Source organism: Mytilus edulis, chromosome 1 (genome assembly GCF_963676685.1).
Source record: "Mytilus edulis chromosome 1, xbMytEdul2.2, whole genome shotgun sequence".
Taxonomy (NCBI): Eukaryota; Metazoa; Mollusca; class Bivalvia; order Mytilida; family Mytilidae; genus Mytilus; species Mytilus edulis.
Window position 1 is genome coordinate 61,410,341 of NC_092344.1, and position 24,445 is coordinate 61,434,785.

The following is a 24,445-nucleotide window of genomic DNA, read 5'->3' on the forward strand; positions in this document are numbered from 1 at the left end:
GATAAATTTCTTAAAATAAGAATTGATTCCTAATCCGATAGTGTGAATCCAAAATGCAAATAATAGAGAAGTGTGCTCGAAATGTCTTTTCACTTTTTCACTGTGAGAATCTCATCAAACATACCAGACTTATATTTTTGTATGTCAGACTAACGTTTCGTCAACATACTTTTCAATAGCGATCGAATCAAAACAGTTATAATTCCGAAACAAATACAAAAGTTAAAAAGCATTGAAAACCAGAAAATCATTGTTGTCCAAATACCGATATTACATGTAATTATGTTGTCCACTAATTTTTGCTTTCCTGGGATTACAACAAATGCATTTCAAATTAATATTGTTTGTGAATAAACTTTATAAAAACCCATTGTGTTTCTACCGTAGACCAAATATACTTGTAAAATAAATTTATGCAATTTGAAATTGAAACACTTATTTGTTCAAATACCAAATTAATTCAAAAGACATTTTTACCAGTGTTATTTAAAATACATAAATAAACAACAAGCAAGTAGTATATTCTTATAGATAACGCCTAAAATATGAAATACAATGCAGTCAATGTTTCAGAAACAAAATGTCCTCTATTCAAACATTAAATGATTTATATAAACAAACAAAAACATACAGCTAAGGTTGTTTTATTTTACTTATTCACACAAATTATGAGATAGCCATGAATTTACAACTTCGTTTATAAAAACTGAACTTAAGGAGAGGACCGTTTCATATTCGGGTGAAGGTGAGACTTTTTTAGCGACACATTCATTTCGATATTTTGCGACCTCGAATATTTTTCTGTGTGTTAAATTTTTAATTATTCAGATGTTTGTATATATTAAGCCCCAGTCCACTAGACCAAGATCACACCACGCTCACTGCGATCTAAAATAAATTCAGATCGTGGTGCGGTCGCGGTGACGTTAAGCACGGTAATGTGTTCGGATTAAAATTACGTTATACTATGATTTTCGAACAGCAACTATGGGCATATACAAAATAAATCCACCAGAATGCATATATCTACAGAGAGGCCTTGACATGTTTTTCTTATTTTAAGTTAATTCTATAAATTTTTGCATCATACATTTATTTTTGTCCGTCGTAACATTTCAGATTGAATAAAATGCATTTTCCTATGTTCTGTTGTAATTTTGCACATAAAATCTGCGAAATCTAGTACATCAACTTCCTAATAGATTTATATTCTAAGGTCATACCCCTTTTTTTGGCGTTGGCTGAAATTTGAAGCAACACATCAACGAAGTATTCAGCAGAGGAACCTGTCTTTATGATTATGAGGAAAGTTAATCAAAATTTCGAATTTAATTATTATCCCTATAATATTATCAAATATAAAAACTATACTCAATGGAAAAATCTGATAAAGATAAGCATTTTCAAAGTTTTAAATGTAAAACAAAACTTTTTTATGGAGCAGAATTTAAATAAATCGCATGTCTAGCCACTTTGTCCAAACGTTATTTTTTCCCATTCCTTAGATGAAATATGTAAGAGAAAAAGAAAATGTGCATTTATAATACAAAATCAACATATTTAAAAGATACAAACTATTAGTTCATACAAATGGCTAAATGAGTCGGGAGTTTTCATAAACATCATAACCTTACAATTTTATTCGGTAAGCATTTCCTATGTCTAGCCATTATGTCCAAGGGCGTCATTTAGACGTTTCTGGACAGATTGAGGCGTCTTTTATATGAATACACACTATTCCGTCTAGGCGGTTGAAATGATGCCGGGAAACGTTCATTCCAAAAAGATCTACTGAATCACAATAACACTCAAATTAAAACACACACACACACACACACACACACACACACACACACACACACACACACACACACACACACACACACACACACACACACACACACACACACACACACACACACACACAAAAGAATAGGCCCTTTATAGACTCTGGGAAAAAGGGGGGATTTGCTAAGGATAATTTCTTATGGACAAAAGTTTTCACGCATTTCTAAAACACCTTTATAGATTAAAATCCGAGGTACAATGATCTTATAAATATTGAACAATTCTATAATATAGTTGCGTCCCGTTACATTCAGAGAAACTCAACCGATTTTGTCTAGTCGGATTACAATCGTGACTATGTCGTGACAGATTCTGCTGTATCGGATTGAATTTCCTAACAATGTTCTGTGTAGTCGGGACGGTGTCCTGTGGAACGGGAATGATCTGGAGTAATTTTTCATTTCTGCCGATTGAGTCCAAATTGCATCCAGATCTTGTCGATTGCGAACCGTTTTTGCCGAAACCGTTCCGAAACAGTCCCGTTATTAATTCTAAGTTCGTCAATGATACCCACGTCAGAGTCCCGACAATTACAGAATACAATACGACTACATTTTGTAAGACCAGACATAGCCGTTTGCAATGCGATAGAGCGGACCGTGATAGTATTATGTTCCGACGACTGATCATCCCGAGTATGCACACAGTTTTCGAACGGAACTTCCGTCAGCGTCGGTTCACTTTCTTGTCACTATCTGATCTCTGTCAGATTACATTCGGTAGAATAGGGACGCAGTCGTGACAGACTCGGTCGAATTTTACCTGGCGAAAGATACAAATCGGATCAGAAGCGAATTTAGAACGGGATTAGAACAGCGTGGTGTAAACGTGGTAAAGTCGTAGTACTTAGAAGCGTAGATGGGTCGTAATGAGAACGTGATGGTAGTGTGGTAGTAGTAAGATCGCTGTGAGATCGAAATGTAGTCTCTCCGAATAGAATCACGCTTTCGCCAAGCTCTCGTTAAGCTAGGTTCACACTGCCGATCAGACCAAATCGATGATCCCGATTGTCCAAATTTCCACGACCAAGCGTGACCAAATTCTTGATCGGGCCTGTTTACGACTACTAACCGTCTGCTATTCGACTGTACACGAACTCAACTTGACCATTCACGACTCATTGATGACTCCATCACGACTCCAACCCGACCACTAATTGAATACCTATTCGATGATATCGACCAATTCACGATCTATATACGATCTTACCTCGACAAGCCAGACCAAATCAACTATACTCTATCTCAGTCTAATCTCGGCCAGACCAGATCGACTTGATCGTATAGGGGTCGTAGGGATAGTCCGGCATTGGTCGGGTATGTACAATTTCAGTATAAAACATCTAAAACTTGTATCACCCGCTCCAGCGGAGGAGGCTTTAAAAGTTTTCCTTGCCCGTCCGTAAGTACGTATATATACGTACTTCCCAACAATTAGTTTCTGTATGTTCTCTAATTTCATTTTGTCTCAACAAATTTATAAAACATAATACCATAAAACACAGAACAAGTGCGAATTAGGGTGGTGTCGCTTATACCGTTCTTATGTAATGACTCTAAATAATGTTATATGCAAACGGGGGCATTTTCTGTGTCAAATGGACACGTTACCCGTTTATTTGGTTACATTCAGTAGTTCACAGAAGGTCTGAGTAAAATTGTACATTTAAAATATCTTCATGGAAATAAAGCAGTTGGATTGTTTGGCAAGGTGGTTATAGCTCAGATAGACAGGTTAAAAACTGTGACGGAGCTTGCAGAAAGCGTAGAAGGGATAGACACCAACGGGTGACGAGAAATCTAGGTGATGAAGAGGCTGAGAAGGCGACCACTGTGTGGGCGGTTTAAATTGTAATCACAAAAATACTGAACTCCGAGGAACATTCAAAACGAAAAGTACCTAATCAAATGGCAAAATTAAAAGTATGAGAGACTTGCAGGAGATGAACACAGAGGACCCTAATGGTTATAAAAAACTTCCTGTAAGTAAAGTAGGACGATTATTTGTTATTGGAGTTTAACTGAACTTTTCTTCAAAATGAGATTTGTCACTCAGTCTGGATTAGTAACGATGTTAGATAGCGATAGACATAAATTTTACCATCCCCTTTTCCTTGCTTTCTTACAAATTAAGCGTACTGTTTGTGTCATATATGTGCATATATGTAAGTAATCAGTATTTTCCATATATCTAAAACCCAGTAGTTGCAAAGTTCAAGATATTCTTTTTGTTGTATCCATGGCAACAACCTGCTTGTTTTTACTAATAATATTGCAAACAGGGGGTAAAGATGTCACATATTTCCCCAAAATTTGGCAAACAATAGAAGTTTAATCCCCTGGAGGATGCCTTTTCTGAAACTGTTTATATCTATCACGAATTCAAATAAAAATCATTTGTCTTTCATCTATTTTTTTTATGAAATTGTATCAAAAAGCGTATGAAAAAAAGTACCTGTTAACATTCGACTGTACGGTTACATATAGTTGTTAATTTCTGTCATTTGGTGTCCTGTGGAGAGTTGTCTTTTTGGCAATTATACCAAATCTTCTTATTTTTATACTACAAAATTTCTGGACATAATGAAAATACGGTCAGTAAAACAAAAATAAAAGCCAATTAAACAGGTAAAATATAATTTTGATGTTCTTAAAACTAACTTTGAAAGCTAAATTAGTCATAAGCTGTCTGATAATGAATTTTAATGGACAATTACTTTTCATATTTGAAAAATCCTCTGGGGCCAAAATGCAGGATCCACTGCCATTCCGAAACACCCGTTCTGAGATCATCCCAGGTTTTATTGGGTTTCGTGTCGCTAAGTTTTTAGTTTTCTATGTTGAATTGTGTAGACCTCTGTTTGTCTTCTCGTCTACTTTCATTTTTCGCTATGGCCCTGTCGGTTTGTTTTCGATCTTTGAGTTTGATTGGTTCTTTAATAGCTTTGTTCTCTCTTTAAAAAATTTACACCTCCTTGCAAAAGTACAGACGCGTAGTACAAGTGTACATGGAGGAATCTATGTACAGTTTAAAAATAAATAATGATATATATTTTTGCAGAAGCAAACTCGTCAGAGTTAATCAGAGCTGAATACATTTTCAGAGAATCGTGTAGCAGTCATGTATATACTCGTAAATGGCCGAGTAGAGATCGAAGAGTGGTCGAATGTGGTCGCGTAGAGATCGGGTATTGGTTGAGTTGGCCTGGGATGAAAAAGATATAGAAGTCGCAGTGATCATGAAGCGATCGTCCATTGGTCGAGTTAATCTGGAACACATATCTTACAAGTTGTCATTGATCGGTAAATGATCGGATATTAGTCGAGCAAAGATCGAAATGATCGAGTACTGATCGGTAAACTATTTGAATTCCGACCAAACTCGATCTGTACGCGATCCTTTCCCGATCAATTCGACTGCTACTCGACGAATTCTCAATCTCTTCTCGAGTGACTGGCTTCTCGATCCTTACTCGAATGTTTCTGTCATGCCAAAAATCTCGGGTAGAAGGTCAGATCGACAACGACCAAGGTAGACCACCCCGAACATTCTTGTCAATTGAGTCAGACCAGTATCCCGATCACTTATTTTGACTTGATCGAGATTGATCGAGTTGGTCTGATCGGCAGTGTGAACCTATATATTTACCATGGTACAGCGACCTTTGCAATCTTACTACGACCTTATTGCGCTCCCACTGCGCTTCTACTACGACCTGATTTCGCCACGACCGCACCACGATTGTTTTGAACATGCCCAAAGTTGACCACGCTCATCACGATCTTGAAGACCTTACCACAACCATGATGCGACCTTACTTCAATCTTCACGATCGTACTACGGTCATCGAAATTTGCCTTTTTTTCACAGATCGTAGTGCGATCGTGGCCTAGTGGGACTGCGGTATTAGCTATCTATTATTTTTCTTCAGCGAACAAATCATTTCATACTATATCGGGCAATACAATGTTTTGTTCAGTTCTTACCCGGCCAACATATTTAAGGGATGAGTGGGATGTAAGCTCTAGCTTCATTTTGAAACTCTTATTGTGACGTTGAAATGAAGAGGAACAATACCTTCTTCTTTTGGTTTGCTTATTCTACAATATTCTAGATGATCACTATTTAGCACATTACATCCCCTGAATGAGTTAGATATATTTCATTCCTCGTACTGAAGCGACAAGGAAGGATGGAATTAAAAAATGTTAGCTAACAGTTATATATGGAAGATGTTTTCCATTTGTTTGAAGTTTTTAAACTTTTGATTTTGTCATTTGATGAAGAATTTTTGTTTTGAATTTTCTTAGGAGCTCGTTTTTTTGTGTTATTTCAGTTTTAAATAGACATATCAGCGGTCTACTGAACTTTTTGAACTCCGATGCTTAGCTTACAGTTTTATTGCCGCATGCATGCATCATAAGAAACCAAATAATATCTGTTTGAAGTTATGAATATAGCATATCGTATGTGATTTTTGGATTAAAACTTTGAAATAGAATATAAGAAGATTGATTTTTTGAAATGCTTCTAATGTACCCCTATAAAATATAATACAAAACTAGAAACATTCTAATTTTTAAATGAAATTGAATTATCTAAGTTATGTCCTTTAAAATATTAGGTAATTTTTTTTAGCCGAAATATTATCAATATATATTTAGCGGTAAATCTCAATTGGTATATTCATCAGCTTTTTATTTACAGACAATAAGAACCTAATCTATGATCAACTTTATAGTTAACCAATATAAAATTTTGATTATATTTCCTTACCGAAAAATTAAAGAGGGGCGAAAGATACCAGAGGGACAGTCAAACTCATAAATCGAAAATAAACAACGCCATGGCTAAAGATGAAAAAGACAAATAGACAAATAAAAGTACACATGACACAGCATAGAAAACTAAAGACAAAGCAACACGAACCCCACTAAAAACTGGGGAGATCTCAGGTGCTCCGGAAGGGTAAGCAGATCCTGCTCCACATGGGGCACCCGTCGTGTTGCGCATGTTATTACAAACCAGGTAAATATTCTAATTCGGTAGGTCACATTCATGAAAAGGAGATTGTAGTTGCGACGTAAGGAACATATCAAATATCATCTGAAAAACGGTTATTCCATAACAGTCAAAACGTGCAAAGAACTGTACTTAAATGTTTTTAAAATATGTATTCTGAATTACAGATTGAACTGGTTTCATTCCGTCACAAAGACCGGCTTCATGTTCAACCGTGTCATCAGTAAATATTAATTTTCAAGATTTATTTCACAATGATGGATACAGTTAAATCTAAGACACTCATTTATTTACTATCAATATATGCTGTGTATATTGCTATATGTCAAGATAATCATTATAGTAACACAGCAATTTCGCCGTTTACAAATATGGTAGTCACATGTCAATATGTGTATATTGGAGGCGTTGGAGGCATTGTGGCTCTTCAAAAGGAAAACCTTACTGAACACGCGCTGAACGACAATTTTACAAACGTATGGCTGCGTCTGTATCGGAATAAATATAAACATATTATTCAGTGCAACAATGACATAATAAATGTAAGCCACTGTATAAAAATGACACGGAATTTACGGTTCTTGAATGGTACAGGATTCAATATGTCATTGAACATGACACATCTACCGACTTATGCAATGGCCATGGATATTGTTGTGATAGCAACATCATACGGATTTCTGTCATTAAACCTGACAGATATGACTATTCGTGTATTACATGAATCGAAACGAGAATTTAACGAAACAGTTGTGTTTAAATCATCATTTTTTTATAACAATTCATATATTTTCTTTTTTCAAATATTTGAAAAAGATGGACATTATATTACGTCAAAGATAGGCAAAATTTGTTTAAATAGTAATTCAATAGAAGGAGAGAGTGTACATAATAGAACGTATAAAGAAATGGAACTCAGTTGTGTATATAAAAACAAAACATTAAGGACAATTGAACACGGAATCCGTATTGGTGGTGTCTTTGTAGTTGTATTCCGCGAAGAAAACACTACTTTGATCTGTGCATTCGGCTCATCAAATATTGCACTAGGATTTTATGATACTAGAAATGTGTTTTCTGAAGAATTCAGCACTAATACTGCTGAAGTAAGTGTTATCATTTATTTATTTTAAGACTTGAAATACATTTATTGAGAACCACTTAAATATAGTGTAATCTATTGATTCGTACCAAATGCAAACACAAACTAGGAATACCTCAAACTGTACTCATCGATTTAATTCGGAAAGTCCATGTTTGTGTTCTATTCCCGTTTTTTTCTCTCGACTGAATGTGGCTTCGTATGGCGAGTAATAGATACATATCAAGAGACACTTACCATTTCGAAATACCCAAATATCGTTCTTTTTCCATTTCAAAATCGCCAGAGACTTTCAGATTTAGTTTTTTGTGTAGATTGTCTAGATTTTAGTTGATAAAATTTGAACATCGGCAAACTACTTTTCATATGCCTGGATTGTACAATAATTCGCATATTATTGTATAATACCATTCACTGGAATCTTAATAAAAGGTTGTCAAATTATATTATGAATGCTATAATCTGTATGGTATAATTTGAATTTGTTGCAGATATAAGTTACATTTTTTTATTTGTCGTAAATTTGATTGAAATAAATGTTATCGAATAAATAATCACATTCACAAATCAGTTATCAAAAATTCATGTAAGTCTCTATGAAAGAAATAACAGATATAACAACACAAAATTTATAAAAATATACATGAGCGACCAAGCGCGTTATGTTGGACGAGTTCAGTAAATAGTCTAGTCGAAGGCTATATGCAACTACTGCATTGTACTGGACTAACATTGAAACATGATTCAGTGATGTTTACTGCAATATACGGCTTTGGAAAATGAATAAAACCTATCAAGGTATTTGAGTACTACTGTATGACAAAAAAATAACATAAACTAGATTTAAATCTCAATAACAGTTGTGGTCATAATTTAATCCTAAAAAAACAAACATACCTACTACATGTATCTAGCAAATATTATATGAAACCGTTTGAATATTTTTTTTTTCACATATATATTGCGCCCATGGTAACTATATAAAAAATGATTCTTTTCATGAAAGAGTAGATGCAGGAAAGTAAAACCAGTTGAAAGCATCTGCATGGTCATTTTTTACTTTTGGAGTGTTCCGGACCATATTAGTATCTGAACCTCATAAGTACGGTTTTGCCCATATGCACATATACTTATAGGATTCGACCATACACGTATTCACGGGTTATTAAAATGATAAACGTTACCAAAGTGTCATATAAATTAATAATTACTAAAATGCAATTTTTGTTTATTCAATCATAATATTAACCATTGTCTTATGATTAATGACATCAAATGTATTTTGCGTACAAGTAAAAACTACAGTAAAATAAATTACGTAGTCTTTATCAATTTGTTCTTGCAAAACACAATATGTCGATATTGTAAAATAACTTTGAGAGTGTCAAAAAGCAAATTAGTTGCTAAAATCACAGAAACTGTGGTCGTTCAACCCTTTTAAAATTGATTCTAATGTTTAAATATGTTTAAATGTGTTTTGTTATATATTCTGAGATATTTCAAATGGATTAAGTTATGTTGTATCTGTTCATGCATCTTTACATACAATTTTTAATACAATATTAGTAAGATTGTACGAGTAGGAGAAAGAACACGCCGATGGAATGAAAATAAGAAGAAATAATAATTCAAAGACTAAATAAAAAATTGCCCATGCATCACACTGATTATGGTTTACAAACGGACGGACCAGTCGACAGGATTAAGGCGCTTTCAATTGAGTTTAACGAAGGTATAATCATGATAATAACAGATACACCGATATTTAAACAATGTGAAAAATACAATAGTAATACGATTTGTCCGATTTTGCCAAGCGAAATAATTTTGTATATATATGATCGTTGGGAAATTTGCGATGATAAATTAAAATGGATGTACGGCTTAGCTTTAAAATCTAATAATTAACAATATTTTTATTATAATTACAGATATGTAATGAGCAAGCAGACAATTTTTATTTTCGCAACACCTCTTATAAGTGCAGAGATGTAAACTGTACTGAAAGTAGATATCCTCTTTATGCAGGAACAGTGGTAATAACGTCAATTGATATTGTCCAGAATGATGAAATTTCGGTACTTTTTGTTGGAACAGAGGATGGCCGGATTGGAAAGGTAAGGTAATCATTTAAATTTTATACAAACTAATAATACGTATTTTCTGTTATTCGGACACATAATATATATATATATATATATATACGGAATGAAAAGCGATAGACAGGATAGCGATATAGAAACTCAAACGTTAACAGAACGATAAATCAATTGTACAATTAACATTGATGTTTTTTGTGATATTGTATATTATACAATGGTCTTGATATGTCTTGGAATGATTAATAATATAAATTTCCTGTTATTTTTAAATTAACACTAACAATTAATTTACATATTCTATTATAAAATACCACTTTTTATTAGTATGCCCTGCCTATAGATCAATAAGGCGTAAATATTTTTACCAAAATTATATTTTTCTTGGTCAAACAAATCTTAATTACAGTATTTATTAAAATTAACGTCTGTTTTGCATATCAAAAATGTGTAATTACATAAAATCTGCGTGGTCAATAAGATCACATATTGTTACTTAATTTTATTTGTTTTCTTATTATGCTTTTATGTATTGGTCTTTGCTGTTTTTCATTTTTCGTTATGTATTCTTTCCTATAGCATATACATGTACTATGTATTTGTTCCTATATCATATACGCCTTTTTCCAATAAAGTATTACTTCATTCAAATGTATATTTTTCTAAGCATTTAAGTTGATACATGTACATCTATTTGACTCATTTTTAAAGATTCTGTATGGCCAAAACCCGTTATTTAAACAAACAGCATAATCAGAAAACAGCTCCATAATCCTGTATTAATCATATGGATGTTTATGAATCAAGGACTTGATTGTCCGGAATTTTAAAATGTTTTCTTGAACAATGGAGATCGGTTTATATCAACATCTTAAGATATGCACACATATTATGGATTGCCAATAGACAGGTTCGTCCCTTTAGTCGAACACTAGTATTCAAACTTTTAAAAATTAATCATGATCTTGTTGTTATAATTACAGAACATTTTGATTACACTATAGGCATTATTTCAATTGTTGAATTTGGTGTTAAAGCTTTTTATGAAGTTTAAATGATCTGGTTAATATATAAAAAAAGACATGATGGCCAGATATACAACTACCCACCAAAGTTGAAATGAAGTGGATGCAAAAATTATAAGCAGTCATACTGCCTTCAATAATGAGAAAAATTCATACCGTTTAGTCGGCTATAAAAGGTCCGAAATGAAAAATAGGAAAAAAGTCAACTTAGAAAAAATAACGGCTTGAATTATAACATTACAATATACAAAAAACAAATATCACATTCATGAACCAACTGATAAACTACATGCTCCTAAAAAGATACGGGGTTAAACAAGCCTGTGAGCACTTAATCTTCCCCTTACCTTCAGCAGTGGTTTTAAAACACAACAAAAAATTTATGTGTTGCTAGTAAATTATTGAGTCAGGTATTTCGTGACAACAAATTACTTAAAATCTTTATTTAATTCTTTCATAGATACTAAGATTTGGTCTTCAAGGTTCGCTATACCTGTAGAAAACTTGGATATAAACAGAAGAGCATGTTTTGAATTTTACAGTGATGTTGTAAACCGTTAAAAAAAATACACGTAAACTTATCAATCATATTAATTAACTTATTATAAACGGTTACCTATTCAACGCTGTAATTTTACAATCTTTGAATATTGTTCTATTGGTATAGTTAATATTAGACGGTATTGTAATGGTTTACCGGTAAAATATAGTAAAATGTAATGTAAAAGACCCTGTGTGTTTTAATAAAACATTTTGTTTTATCATCAAGTGTAAATTTTTAGTTATCATAAAAACTGATTGAGAAAAAAGATAATGGTAATTCTACTATTTCAATATACTAGCTCGTTTGTATTGATGAACCGTAGATTGAATCCCATTATCTTAAAGATTTAAGGTGGTACCCAACGCCTTCACTAAAATTAATTTTCGTTTAATTTTCATAATTTTTGACGAAGTAATTACTTTGACCCTTTGACAAAAATAGAAAAATTTCAAAAAATTTGATCCAACCATTTTATCAGAAAAATTACATTGGTTATATAGTAGTTTTATAAATAATAAACAGTCACTCAAATACCAAAGTGACAACAATTGTTACGTGCGGCATGATGAATGTTCAATACCAAAAAAAAGTATTATATGAAAAAGATTGTCTAAACAATTCATTGGTTACAGTGAAGAGGTCACAAACATAATGTTGGTCAGGAAATATATATAAAGGCGAAGTGATAGTGTATTTATGACGTTGAATATTACAAACTTGTTGATGCCAATTTCAAACAACATATCACATGTATTTAATATCTTTATTTTCTTTGCAATCCTTCGCAATCCCTCGCTCTCAAGTGTTTGGCCATATTGATACGAATCACCACATAGTAAATGATGTAAAATCATACCTTAAAAAAACCCTGATATAATGATACGTTTTTGAATCTCATATACATCTTTTACCATTGCCATATAAGCTAGAGGTGTTGATAGCCATAAAAGAAGATTCAACCAACCAATTGTTTCCTTTAATCGTCCTATACCAAATTATAGCAGTTGTTATCACACAGTTCGTTTTTATGTATGTTAGCGTTTGTTTATGTAACAGTTCAGTACTAGTTTTCTGTTGTTCCGTCATTTTCCTCTGATGGTTGATTTTTTCCCCTCGGTTTTATTATTTTTAATCCGGATTAATTGTCTCTCAAACGATTTATAACTTTTGAACAGCGTCATACAACTGTTTCCTCAACATACCACTTTCAAACCACAATTATTTAGTTTCATTTTTATAAACTGAATGATCATCTCAATAACGTATGTAACAGACAAGTTATTTTTGAAACAAAATGTTTGTTTTGCCTTTGTTATCTCCATGGGTACTTACAAGTTGTTAATTTTGTTTATTGAATTCAAATGTTGAGGTCTTTTTCCATTAGATCAGGCCTTACGTGATTGATGATGAGATGATAAAGAACGCAGATTTTCAGTCATTTGATACTACGAAAATAATCAAGATCAAGACAGAACAACATTATATGTATGCATTATCGTCAAATAAGGTAAGACATTTGAAGTTGTAAATAGATAAATTGGTAAAACGTGTGTAATCGTCTCTCCTAAAAAAATACCTCTTTCATTTTTTATTACATTAGATGTATTTATTGTATCTAAAATACTGTGGATTCATTATTATTCGTTGGATACCAATTTTCGTGGCTTTCGTGGCTGCAGGCAGACGGGCGAACCAAGTACCAGTATTTAAATTTCAACGATTTACAATTTTCTATAAGTTTAGTATGCATAGATTGGCAAAACCACGAAATCAAATACCCACCAAAATGCAAGTTTTTGTCTCAAACCACAAAAATAGACACCCACGAAAATGAACATTGAATTCAATGTTGATGTACGATGACTGACAATGTGTTCGTAGTTTGTCAATGCACTGGTGAAAACTTTACAAAGATACACATCAACAATGTTAATATTTAGATTAAAAACATGAACATGTCAGTATACATTTAAATAATTTTATTATACGAATTATTATCACTTAATTCAAATTTGTAAAAATGAAGCCACCAAAGAAGAGCAACACATGTATTTACAGTTATGATCGTTTAAATAACTTTTTATGTTTGTAAATACCAAATTTCAACATACCAAGGAGGCAATGAAGTGATCAAAGTCAAAGAAAAACAGTTAACACTATGGTCAAACAAAAATATTTGGGCAGGTAAAACCTTAAAAAAAAAACTTGTGTGAACTAAGATACTTCGGGCGCAAAAACATTAATTATTTCTGCTCTATTAGTACCATCCCGCGCATTGCTTATAGAAAGTAAAAACACAATTATAAAAATAATTCGGTATGAATTGGATGACATGACATAAGATTAGAAATTATAGGCTGACTAGTTTTCCCATGTCCGCAACTTTTTTACCAAGGACATCAATATGTAAAAAGGCAAGACTTACACTACCATATCAATGGGATATTTATATACTCCATGTGCAGCCAAAATTGAAGATTCATATTGCAGAAACTTAAAGATAGTTTACTCAATATATAAGAAAAACGTAACAAATCTTTGTATTTGGCTTTAATAGTAGGAATTGAAAATTGGTAGAACGCTTCAACAACATCTTTTGTTTATAATGAAACTCAAAAACCAATCATTGTCACAAGATTCATATTTCCAACACAATTTTACACTTTGAAGAACCATTGCCTTTATTTAGCTCAACTGGCCCGAAGGACCAAGTGAGCTTTTTGCATCACCTTGCGTCCGTCGTCCGTCGTCCGTCGTCGTCGTCGTCGTCGTCCGGCGTCGTCTGGTAACTTTTACAAAAATCTTCTCCTCTTAAACTACTGGGTCAAATTTAACCAAACTTGGCCACAATCATCATTGGGGTATCTAGTTCAATAAATGTGTCCGGTGACACGGCCAACCAACCAATATGTCCGCCATGGCTAAAAATAGAACATAGGGGTAAAATGTAGATTTTGGTTTATATCTCTGAAACCTAAGCATTTAGAGCAAATCTGACGCGAGGTAAAATTGTTAATCCGGGTAAGATCTATCTGCCCTAAAATTTCCAGATGAATCGGAGAACCTGATGTGGTGTTGCTGCCCCCCAATTGGTAATTTTTAAAGAAATATTGCGGTTTTTGGTTATTATCTTGAATACTATTATAGATAGAGGTAAACTGTAAACAGCAATAATGTTAAGCAAAGTACGATCTACAAATAAGTCAACATGATCAATATGGTCAATTGACCACTTAAGGAGTTATTCCTTTTATAGTAAATTTTCAACAATTTTTCGTAATTTTTTGTAATCTTTTACAAAAATCTTCTTCTCTGAAACTACCAAGTCAAATTTAACCAAACTTGTCCACAATCATTATAAGGGTACGTAGTTGCACAAATGTGTCTGTTGACCCGGAAAGCCAACCAAGATGGCTGCCATGGCTAAAATTGATATAGATTCTGGCTTATAACTCTGAAACCAAAGCATTTAGAACCAATCTGACGGTGTCAAATTGTTAATCAAGTCAATATTTATCTACCCTGAAATTTTCAGATGAATTGGACAACTGGTTGTTGGGTTGTTGCCCCCCAATTGGATTTTTTTAAAGAAATATTGCAGTTTTTGGTTATTATCTTGAATACTATCATAGATAGAGATAAACTGTAAACAGCAATAATGTTCAGCAAAGTAAGATCTAATACATGTAGTAAGTCAACATGTCCAAAATGGTCAGTCGACCCCTTAAGGAGTTATTGCCTTTTATAGTCAACTTTTAACAATTTTCATTAAAAAAAAATCTTCTTCTCTGAACCTTCTAGGCCAAATTTAACCAAACTTGGCCACAATCATCATTTGGGTATTAAGTTTTAAAAATGTGTGGCGTGACCCTGCTAACCAACCTAGATGGCCGCCATGGCTAAAAATAGTACATAGGGGCGAAATGTAGATTTTGGCTTAAATCTCTGAAACCAAAGCATTTTTAAGTATCTGACGGGGATTAATTGTTTATCAGGTCAAGATCTATCTGCCCTGAAATTTTCAGACAAAACAGACACTCTGTTGTTGGGTTGCTGCCCCAGAATTAGTAATTTTTTATCTTGAATACTATTATAGATAGAGATAAACTGTAAACAGCAATAATGTTCAGCAAAGTAAGATCTACAAATTAGTTAACATTACCAAAATCGTCAGTTTACCCCTTAAGGAGTTATTGCCCTTAATAGTCATTTTTTTTTTACAATTTTCATAAATTTTTGTAAATTATTAGAATATATTATCCACTGTAATTACCGGGCCAAGTTCATTATAGATAGAGATAATTGTAGCAAGAAGAATGTCCAGTAAAGTAAGATCTACAAACACATCATGATCACCAAAACACAATTTTGTCATGAATTTATCTTTGTCCATGGTTTCATATGCACATAGACCAAGGTGAGCGACACAGGCTCTTGAGAGCCTCTAGTTTTATCTAAGTTTCTTCTGTTGTTGTAGAATTATAAGGTACTAGATTAGTTTATTGGTATTTGATATTGCAAGTATATTAAAGATTCGTAATATCTGGGCAATTGCGCTGATAATTATACTAATAAGGGCAAATATGAATAAAGGAGGATTTCACAAACGGGACAGCCTCAAAGCAAAATATACCGAAAAGACATCTAGCGGGGTACATAGTATAATTATCAATCTCTAAATCGCATTGGCAATCAAGTTTTCAAAGGGTTAATTGTTATCAAAGGTACCAGGATTATAATTTAATACGCAAGACGCGCGTTTCGTCTACATAAGACTCATCAGTAACTAAGTTTACACGTGAATGCAATACTTACAATTTTAAACCTTTTCTATTTTATATACACATATATTGGTTAATAAGTTCTGCTGTACTGTCCTTAAGCGTTTTACAAATGAGATATAACATCCTTTTTTTTTGTTCGTTGATGTGGTTTTTAAGACCGTAAAATTATATAATTTTAACGTTAACTACTTGATAAAATTTTACAAATACAAATTTATTTTTGAAGTGTTTACATCTAACATTTTCGTTCAGAATAATGTCTTTATCGTTATCAATATTGATTATATTTAGCATTTATATTAAATATTTATTATGCCTTTCAGTTATGAACATTTATAAATTTACATCCTGCCCATACTTATACTTTGGCAGTAGGCATGCTATTCTCAAATAGTTTGACTGTCCCTCTGGTATCTTTCGTCCCTCTCTCAAACTGTTTAAAAATTCTTTACACTTAATATGTACACATGCAGGATGTTATCTGATTGATATTTTAGTTTGGACACACATAATTTTAATAATTACTAGGTTGTAAATAGATTACTGGTAAAAAATTGATAAACACATCTAAAGATATCGGTCAAAACATGCATGTCACATAAAAAGTAGTAATTGAAAGTCAATTATAACTATCTACACGTAAGAATACGTTTATCCTTGTTTTCATGTACTTGTTTGGGTTGTTTTTTGCCATCATCCATTCGTGAAACAAGCCTTACGTTTATATATAAATTGACTAAACGGAGCATATTTAAGTCATTCACATGTAGATGTATATTCCGAGAACGTACAAGCATCAACTGCGATGGTCAATATGATCAAATATCAGCATAATTATATGTATATACATTCATACTTTTTTTCTTAGTTTCAGAAAATAAAGTTTGAAACTTGTTCCTCATACAATGATTGTGAGTCATGCATGAGCACTTTGAACCCAAACTGTGGATGGGACTACGACGAGAGAAAGTAAGAACATCTTATACGGAAGGTCAGGAGGAAGCAAATATAAGCCATCTTAAGGTTGCATTTCTATAAATGCAATTTATCGTGGGAACTCCTTTTACGACTAAAACTGTACCACTTTTACTATGAAGTTTTGAAAAGAAATATATATCCTAGAAAGGAAAGTCTATATGCACTACTTTTTTTTTAACAAAGGTCAAAATATAGGGCTGTGCGGCATATTGTCAACGATTATCTGCCTCGAACATCTATAAAACTTAGATACAACCCATATCTTGACTTCACGTTTTCTACAGATCTTAATTTGATTCATTGCATATGCATATTTACTGGTACATTTTTTGTAACATTCCAAACTTGTATCTTTACGAAATGAAACATAGAGGTCATATCTTTGAACCAGTACATCAACACAATTAGATATAATTATCTATTAATAGTATATATCTCCACGAAAGAGGTGTGGTTTGAGAAACAGCAGATTTACAAAGTGTAACATTAAATCTGTTTGCCTTGCAAAAAAAAATCAAATAAACTCTAGATAGCTACATTGTACATGTATATTTTAACAGTTACTAACATCGATAAAATATCATAGTTAGTTTATACGGGGGTATATATCTCCCAGTTGATACGATATGCCCGTGCTTGTATTTCCGATCATGATTTTCTTGATAGAGGGTTGCGGCTCACAAGGAAGCTATTAAACCCAGAGTTCCAAATGGTGAAGTTGAAATCATCTTTAGTTTTTGGTGGGGTTCGTGTTGCTTATTCTTTAGTTTTCTAGGTTGTGTCATGTGTACTATTTTTTGTCTGTTTGTCTTTTTCGTTTTTTGCCATGGCGTTGTCAGTTTATTTTCGAGTTATGAGTTTGACTGTCTCTCTGGTATCTTTCGTCCCTCTTTTATTCCCGTTGTAATATCAGGGTTTCTATTAATTAAGACACTGTTGTCCTACACCAACAATTTGATGAGACAATGTACAATGTACATACATACTTCCTTCTTTTCAAATTATATTCTAGTCAACAAAAGAGAAGATACAAGGCAATGCATTTTCCATGTAGAATGCAATTGGATATTATAATACAATGTAAATTAAATGATTGCTCAATTTCGGTAATATTTACAGTGTAGTTTTTTTTGCATCAAAACTATTGAGTGAAGCAAACATTCCAATTTCAAAAATCGGTATTAAAATTATTGGACCGCAGAACAAAAAAAAAGCGCTCTCGTAAAGGTTGACTTCAGATTTTATTCGTAGGTATCTGAGTTTTCTTTAAAAAATGGTGTCGATGAATAATGTTTTTAGTCTCAATTCGAACATAATCTGTTCAAACCTTAATTTGAAAGCTTCTATTTGTATATAATTCAACACGTGTATTTAAACAAAAATGAGAGAAAAAAATATTTCATTTTCATTTTTCACAAAGATTATTCATATAATATACATCGTGTACACGTTATCATTTTGTACATGTTATTACTTGTACACACATTTTATGCCATTGATTAATTGTATGAAGCCATCATATAAGTTATTACTTGTACAAATACAATTGTACAAGTAATTACTAGTACAATTTTTACTGAGAAAAAGATAATAACTTGTACAAATCATTATATTTGATGTTCTCAAGAAATCGTTTCCCTTTAAACAAATAATTAATGACTTAGACATCAAGTTTTAAACTTTCAACAGGTGTGTACTTTTTTAATAACAAATATATAAGCAAAACTTAAAACAACAAGTCAAAACTTAGGTGTAAAGATTGAAAACAGTGCAGAAAAAAAATTTAAAGAAATAATTAACTCTAATAATTCGCTTTTACTCGCATAAGATAGTACAGAGAGAATACTAGTTATATAAATGAAGCCAAATTAAGTTAGAAATACACAGCATTTCAAAGATATTTCTTACGACAATATGATTTTTGAATGTAGCAGTAATTGAAAAAACACATTCGTAAAGGAGACGAAATTATTTATATTGTGCAGTTGATGGACTTTACCCTTTGATAAGAACAGCACATGCCAAAAGATGATTAAAAGATAAAGAAATTGGAGGCAATGTAACAGTGTAAATAGTAGATAGAGGTCTGTTTGACTGTAGAAATATCAAAGAAGTTGTACTGAATATTGCCGAAAATTGAACAATAGGAACAAAAGTTCATGATTGGTTTAATGAGTCAAAATAAAATTGAAAAGATTCAGAGAAAGGATTTGACATTGTGTGATATAACATATGCAACTTTTTATCATGATTCATTTTTTTAGATAAATGGTAGAAGGGTGTTATTTTATTTTTGCTTTTTACAACTTTGCACTAGTAGTCCGTATTTAAGTGGCAACACGCTGTTTAGCTAAATTTACTCAAAGTATCATGCTAGGTTAAGTTGTTACTTTGCGTTCGTCGTGTGTCTGAATTCTTCTAACATTTCAAAAATAATACTGATATAAAGAAGAAGATGTGGCATAATTGTCAATGAAACAACTCTCCACAAGAGCCCAAATGCCACAGAAATTAAAAACTATAGGTCAATACACGGTCTTTAACAATGAGCAAAGCGCATACCGCATAGTCGGCTTTAAAAGGCCCCGAAATGGCAAATGTCAAACAAATCAAACGAGAAAACTAACGGCCTAATTTATATACAAAAATGAACGAAAAACAAATATATAACACATTGACAAACGACAGCCACCGAATGACAGGCTCCTGACATGGGACAGGCACATACTAATGTGGCGGGCTTAAACATGTTAACGGTATCCCAAACCTCCCCGTTCATGGGACAAAAGAACGGACTATAAAAAAATCAGTTGAAAAAGGCTTTACTCATCAGATGGGCATTATGATGGATACAATCAGAAATATTACGTTAACGTGGCCAGGTACTTGTATATCCCATGCAACAACAAAACAAAACAAAAACACTAATTTCAGAATACTCATTTGAAAAAAGAAAGAAAAACAAACACAAGATAGATTTCAAAATTACATCCGCTCTATGACAAGAAATAATAAACAACTACGGTGATATATAGTTGTTAATTTCTGTGTCATGTTGGTCTCTTGTGGAGAGATGTCTCACTTGCACCCTATTTTGTTTTTTGTCCATGGATTTATGTATTTTGAACAGCGGTATACTACTGTTGCCTTTATTTATATACCACATCTTTTTATTTTATAAATATATCAATATGAGAAAATATAAAAAAAAAAAATAATACCCGACAATTGACAAACAAATCCCAGACTCACTAACTCAAAGAAAGGAGTTTTTCAGTAAAACATTTTGTTAAAAGCAAAATTAAAAGTACATACAACTCAAAGATATTGTGTTGTACAAGTTAATATCTTTTTCTCAACAATAAATTGTACAAGTAATTACTGGTACAGTTATATTTGTACAGGTAATAACTTGTATGATGGCATCATACAAGTAATAACTCATACAAAGTTTTTGTACAAGTAATAACCTGTACAAAATAATAAAATATACACGACATATACATGTACAGAAAATAAGGATGTTTGTTTTAGGTGCATGTCATGTCGAAAAGACTTGTTGACTTGGATACCATCTATTGTCGGATTTTGTGCGAAGTTATCTAATTTAGAGAAAACTATCGAGATAGAACATGATGATGATGTATGTATCAATACAAAAAACAATAGCAAGTGCAATACAATAACAAAAAAGGATACATAAACAAGGGTTATAAACAGGAAATAGACAAAACAAACAAACACACTTTAAAATTAAAAAACATTAGATTGAACCTCTGATTAAAATCAATGTACCTTTCCAACTTCAGAGCATACTTCTTGTAGAAAATAAAAGTACTGAAAATGGCAACATATTTTCTGAAATATACACGCAAGTATATTTTACTACACTGTCGTTTAGAATAAAGAAGACATGATTATCTTTTACACAAAGAGTTACGAAAAGGTCAAGAGAATTTCTTTTTTTTAACTTTTTAAGCCAAAATATTATTTCTGTATAACATTAACTTAGTTTTCCAAAAAATGAGGTATCAAGTTATAAACACTTTACTTTTCGAATGATTAAAATAGACGAAAAGTACATGTAGTAATCATTAAAAACTATATCTACTGTTCACACATTTATTTTACCATGTTTACTACAGTGTACTTTGTGATCCGGTAATTGTCGTTAGTTGCTCTGTAATACTTTCTTAACGTTTAAAATAACAACCTTTAAATTGTGATGTTGTACATTGGATGTTTGCTATGCACTTTTCCATGGGAGGTGAAACCGGAATAAATAATTTAAACTAGGGGCGAAAGACACAAGATGGACATTTAAACGCATAGATCGAACATAAACTGTCAACGCCATGGCTAAAAAGAAAGAGACAAACAGACAAAAAATAATGAATTAGACCTAACATAGAAAACTAAAGACTAAGCAACGCAAACCCCACCAAACGTCATGATTGTTATGGCATTTACGTCTGTCATTATGTTATTATTTTGTACCTCATGTTAAGCAACTGCTTATACATACTGTACAGTGGTTTTTTTCGTGTGTTCTTATGATTGCGTCTGTTTCTCAGAAACTAAAATCATCAGATCAGCCTTATTCGGTATATAAACATAGGTTATAACTCTATGTGGTGTTTGGAATAATTACAATGTGTCCTGCAGAGTTCATTAGGCCTTGACCTCATATACACAGTTCATTTTCAAAAGTTGGAAAATGGATCATTGCTAATGTTAATTTTATGTTTAAGGCGTACAATATTCTCCAAAGACATGTGACATACATGTAGGTTCAAGACGATCAATAACGTAGACGATGTAGCACTGTTTTACACAAGACATTTAAGGTTACCTTTATAGCTTGCTGTTTGGTTTTAGGCCGAACTTTTACCTATATTGGTTTACATTTTTACAAATTGTGACTTGAATGGTATTTTACTCTTTGGTTCTTATACCACATCTTAATAAATATATATATTTGATAAACTAATTAAATTAGGAAAACCACCGAGTTATGTCAAAACAATTCACGGCAAACAAAACAAAAAAGACAAAAAACGCACGAAATTCCTAAATAAAGAAAATAGTGCGAGTGATGACTTCGTTTAAACATACTCTTTCCTGGGACAGAGATGTAAGAAAACAACAAACGAAAAATTGCTGAAAGCTTCGAAAATAACTTAGCCCAAGAATTGTCCGAAGCACACACTAATAACTTATATTGAAGCAAAAGAGACGAAGTACCAATTTAAAAATATTCATTGTTTCTAGAAATTAAAAGCAAATAACACCGAATATGTAAATCGTGTTCTCTAAGACTACAGTATCAAACCGTAAACATCCTATGAATTTATTGCAAAAATCTAGTCATAATATAAAAGAAACAGTAGTATAAAATAAAACCACAAAAATACTAAACTCCGGGGTAAATTCAAAACGAAAAGATACTAATCAAATGTAATATTCCTGACTTGGTCCAGGCATTTTATTATATGTAGTAAATGTTTGATTGAACCTGGTTTTATAGCTAGTTAAACCTCTCACTCGTATGAAAGTCGCATCAAATTCAATTATAAAGAAAACGATGTGTGAACATGACAAACAGACATAATAGGTAAAAATGTCAAAAATAGGGGTACAGCAGTCAACATTGTATTATTATCATAATACCGGTGTTCACAATCTGCAAATAACACGAAGTGGTGTGGAATATAGGTAAATATATTCAGCAGAAGATAATGGTTTCTTTCTCAGACGATTTAACTTCATTGTCATTTTGAGTGTGGTGTCTTTATTTAATGTCTACCTTTATCATATTTAGCAGAAAACTAAAGTTCATTTTAAAGTGAGGATGCCCGATAAATTGGCAAAGTATTGCATCAACACAGCACACTGCACAGTAAACAAACGTAATGGATCATTAACAAGAAATAATATATCAAGTCCCTGTAAAATTGGACTTGATGATCTACCGTCAGGTATGTATCTTAAAAAGAGATATATCAAAAAGGATTATACCACTAACCCCATAAAATGCGATATTTATCCACCCGACAAAAAAGTTTAATACAAGAGGGACGAAGGATACCAAAGGGACAGTCAAACTCATAAATCTAAAACAAACTGACAACGCCATGGCTAAAAATGAAAAAGACAAACAAAAAAACAATAGTAAACATGACACAACATAGAAAACTAAAGAATAAACAACACGAACCCCACCAAAAACTAGGGGTGATCTCAGGTGCTCCAGAAGGGTAAGCAGATCCTGCTCCACATGTTTCACCCGTCGTGTTGTTATTAAGCTTCATATTTATACTTTAAAATTTGAGATTTACCAAGCGTTTCAAAAAAACTATTTATAAGTTCTTAAACATTGTATCCACCGATTTAAATGTCTTCTAGAAGCTAAAGGATAGTTGTATAATTGTGCATTTTGAGTAAAAATATATAGAATGATATGCATAAGAGACAACAAACATACACCACTAAACACCAATAGCCACACAGCATTCAATTAACAGTTTTAACAATTGAAAGGTACATTTATGAAACCACTTATTCATAGGCATATTGCTTTCTATGTTCTATGTTGCTCTCTAAATTCTGCACTTTCGAGAATCAATGTCTATTGTGTATTAAGTTCAAATAAAGTGGCAACTATTTAATTTCAAAAATATACCTTATCCTGATTTGTACTAGAATATTCATTACCTGCATAATAGAGCGTAATTGTAGTGTGATAGAATACAAACAGTTACCACTTAATTGATTAACGGGAAAAATATGTCATCTTATCTAAATTTTGTATACTATATTATTAATCAAAGGAAACGTTTAACAAGGTTTGAACAGTAAACCCAAGTCCCCACGTTTTTATTTGAAACATAAATTATCCTATTATTTTGTCAAATATAGGGTTTTGCGTATGGACTAGTTTGTTTAAAAATTTGTATTAATTTCTTGCAAGTTTATTCCAACAGGGCCTGCGTTAATGGACCTATACCGCAAAGGAGTATCGCACTTATTCAAAATTATCGCGT

At 32.4% G+C, this 24,445-nt stretch overlaps 1 long non-coding RNA gene across 1 annotated transcript; it reads left to right on the forward strand.

Annotated features, from left to right (window-relative positions):
• Positions 1-9,909: 9,909 nt before the first annotated feature.
• On the forward strand, positions 9,910-17,538 carry LOC139486213 (uncharacterized). The gene is made up of 3 exons (XR_011655510.1): positions 9,910-10,089; positions 13,025-13,147; positions 17,293-17,538. It is a non-coding gene; the product is annotated as an uncharacterized lncRNA (long non-coding RNA).
• Positions 17,539-24,445: the final 6,907 nt, after the last annotated feature.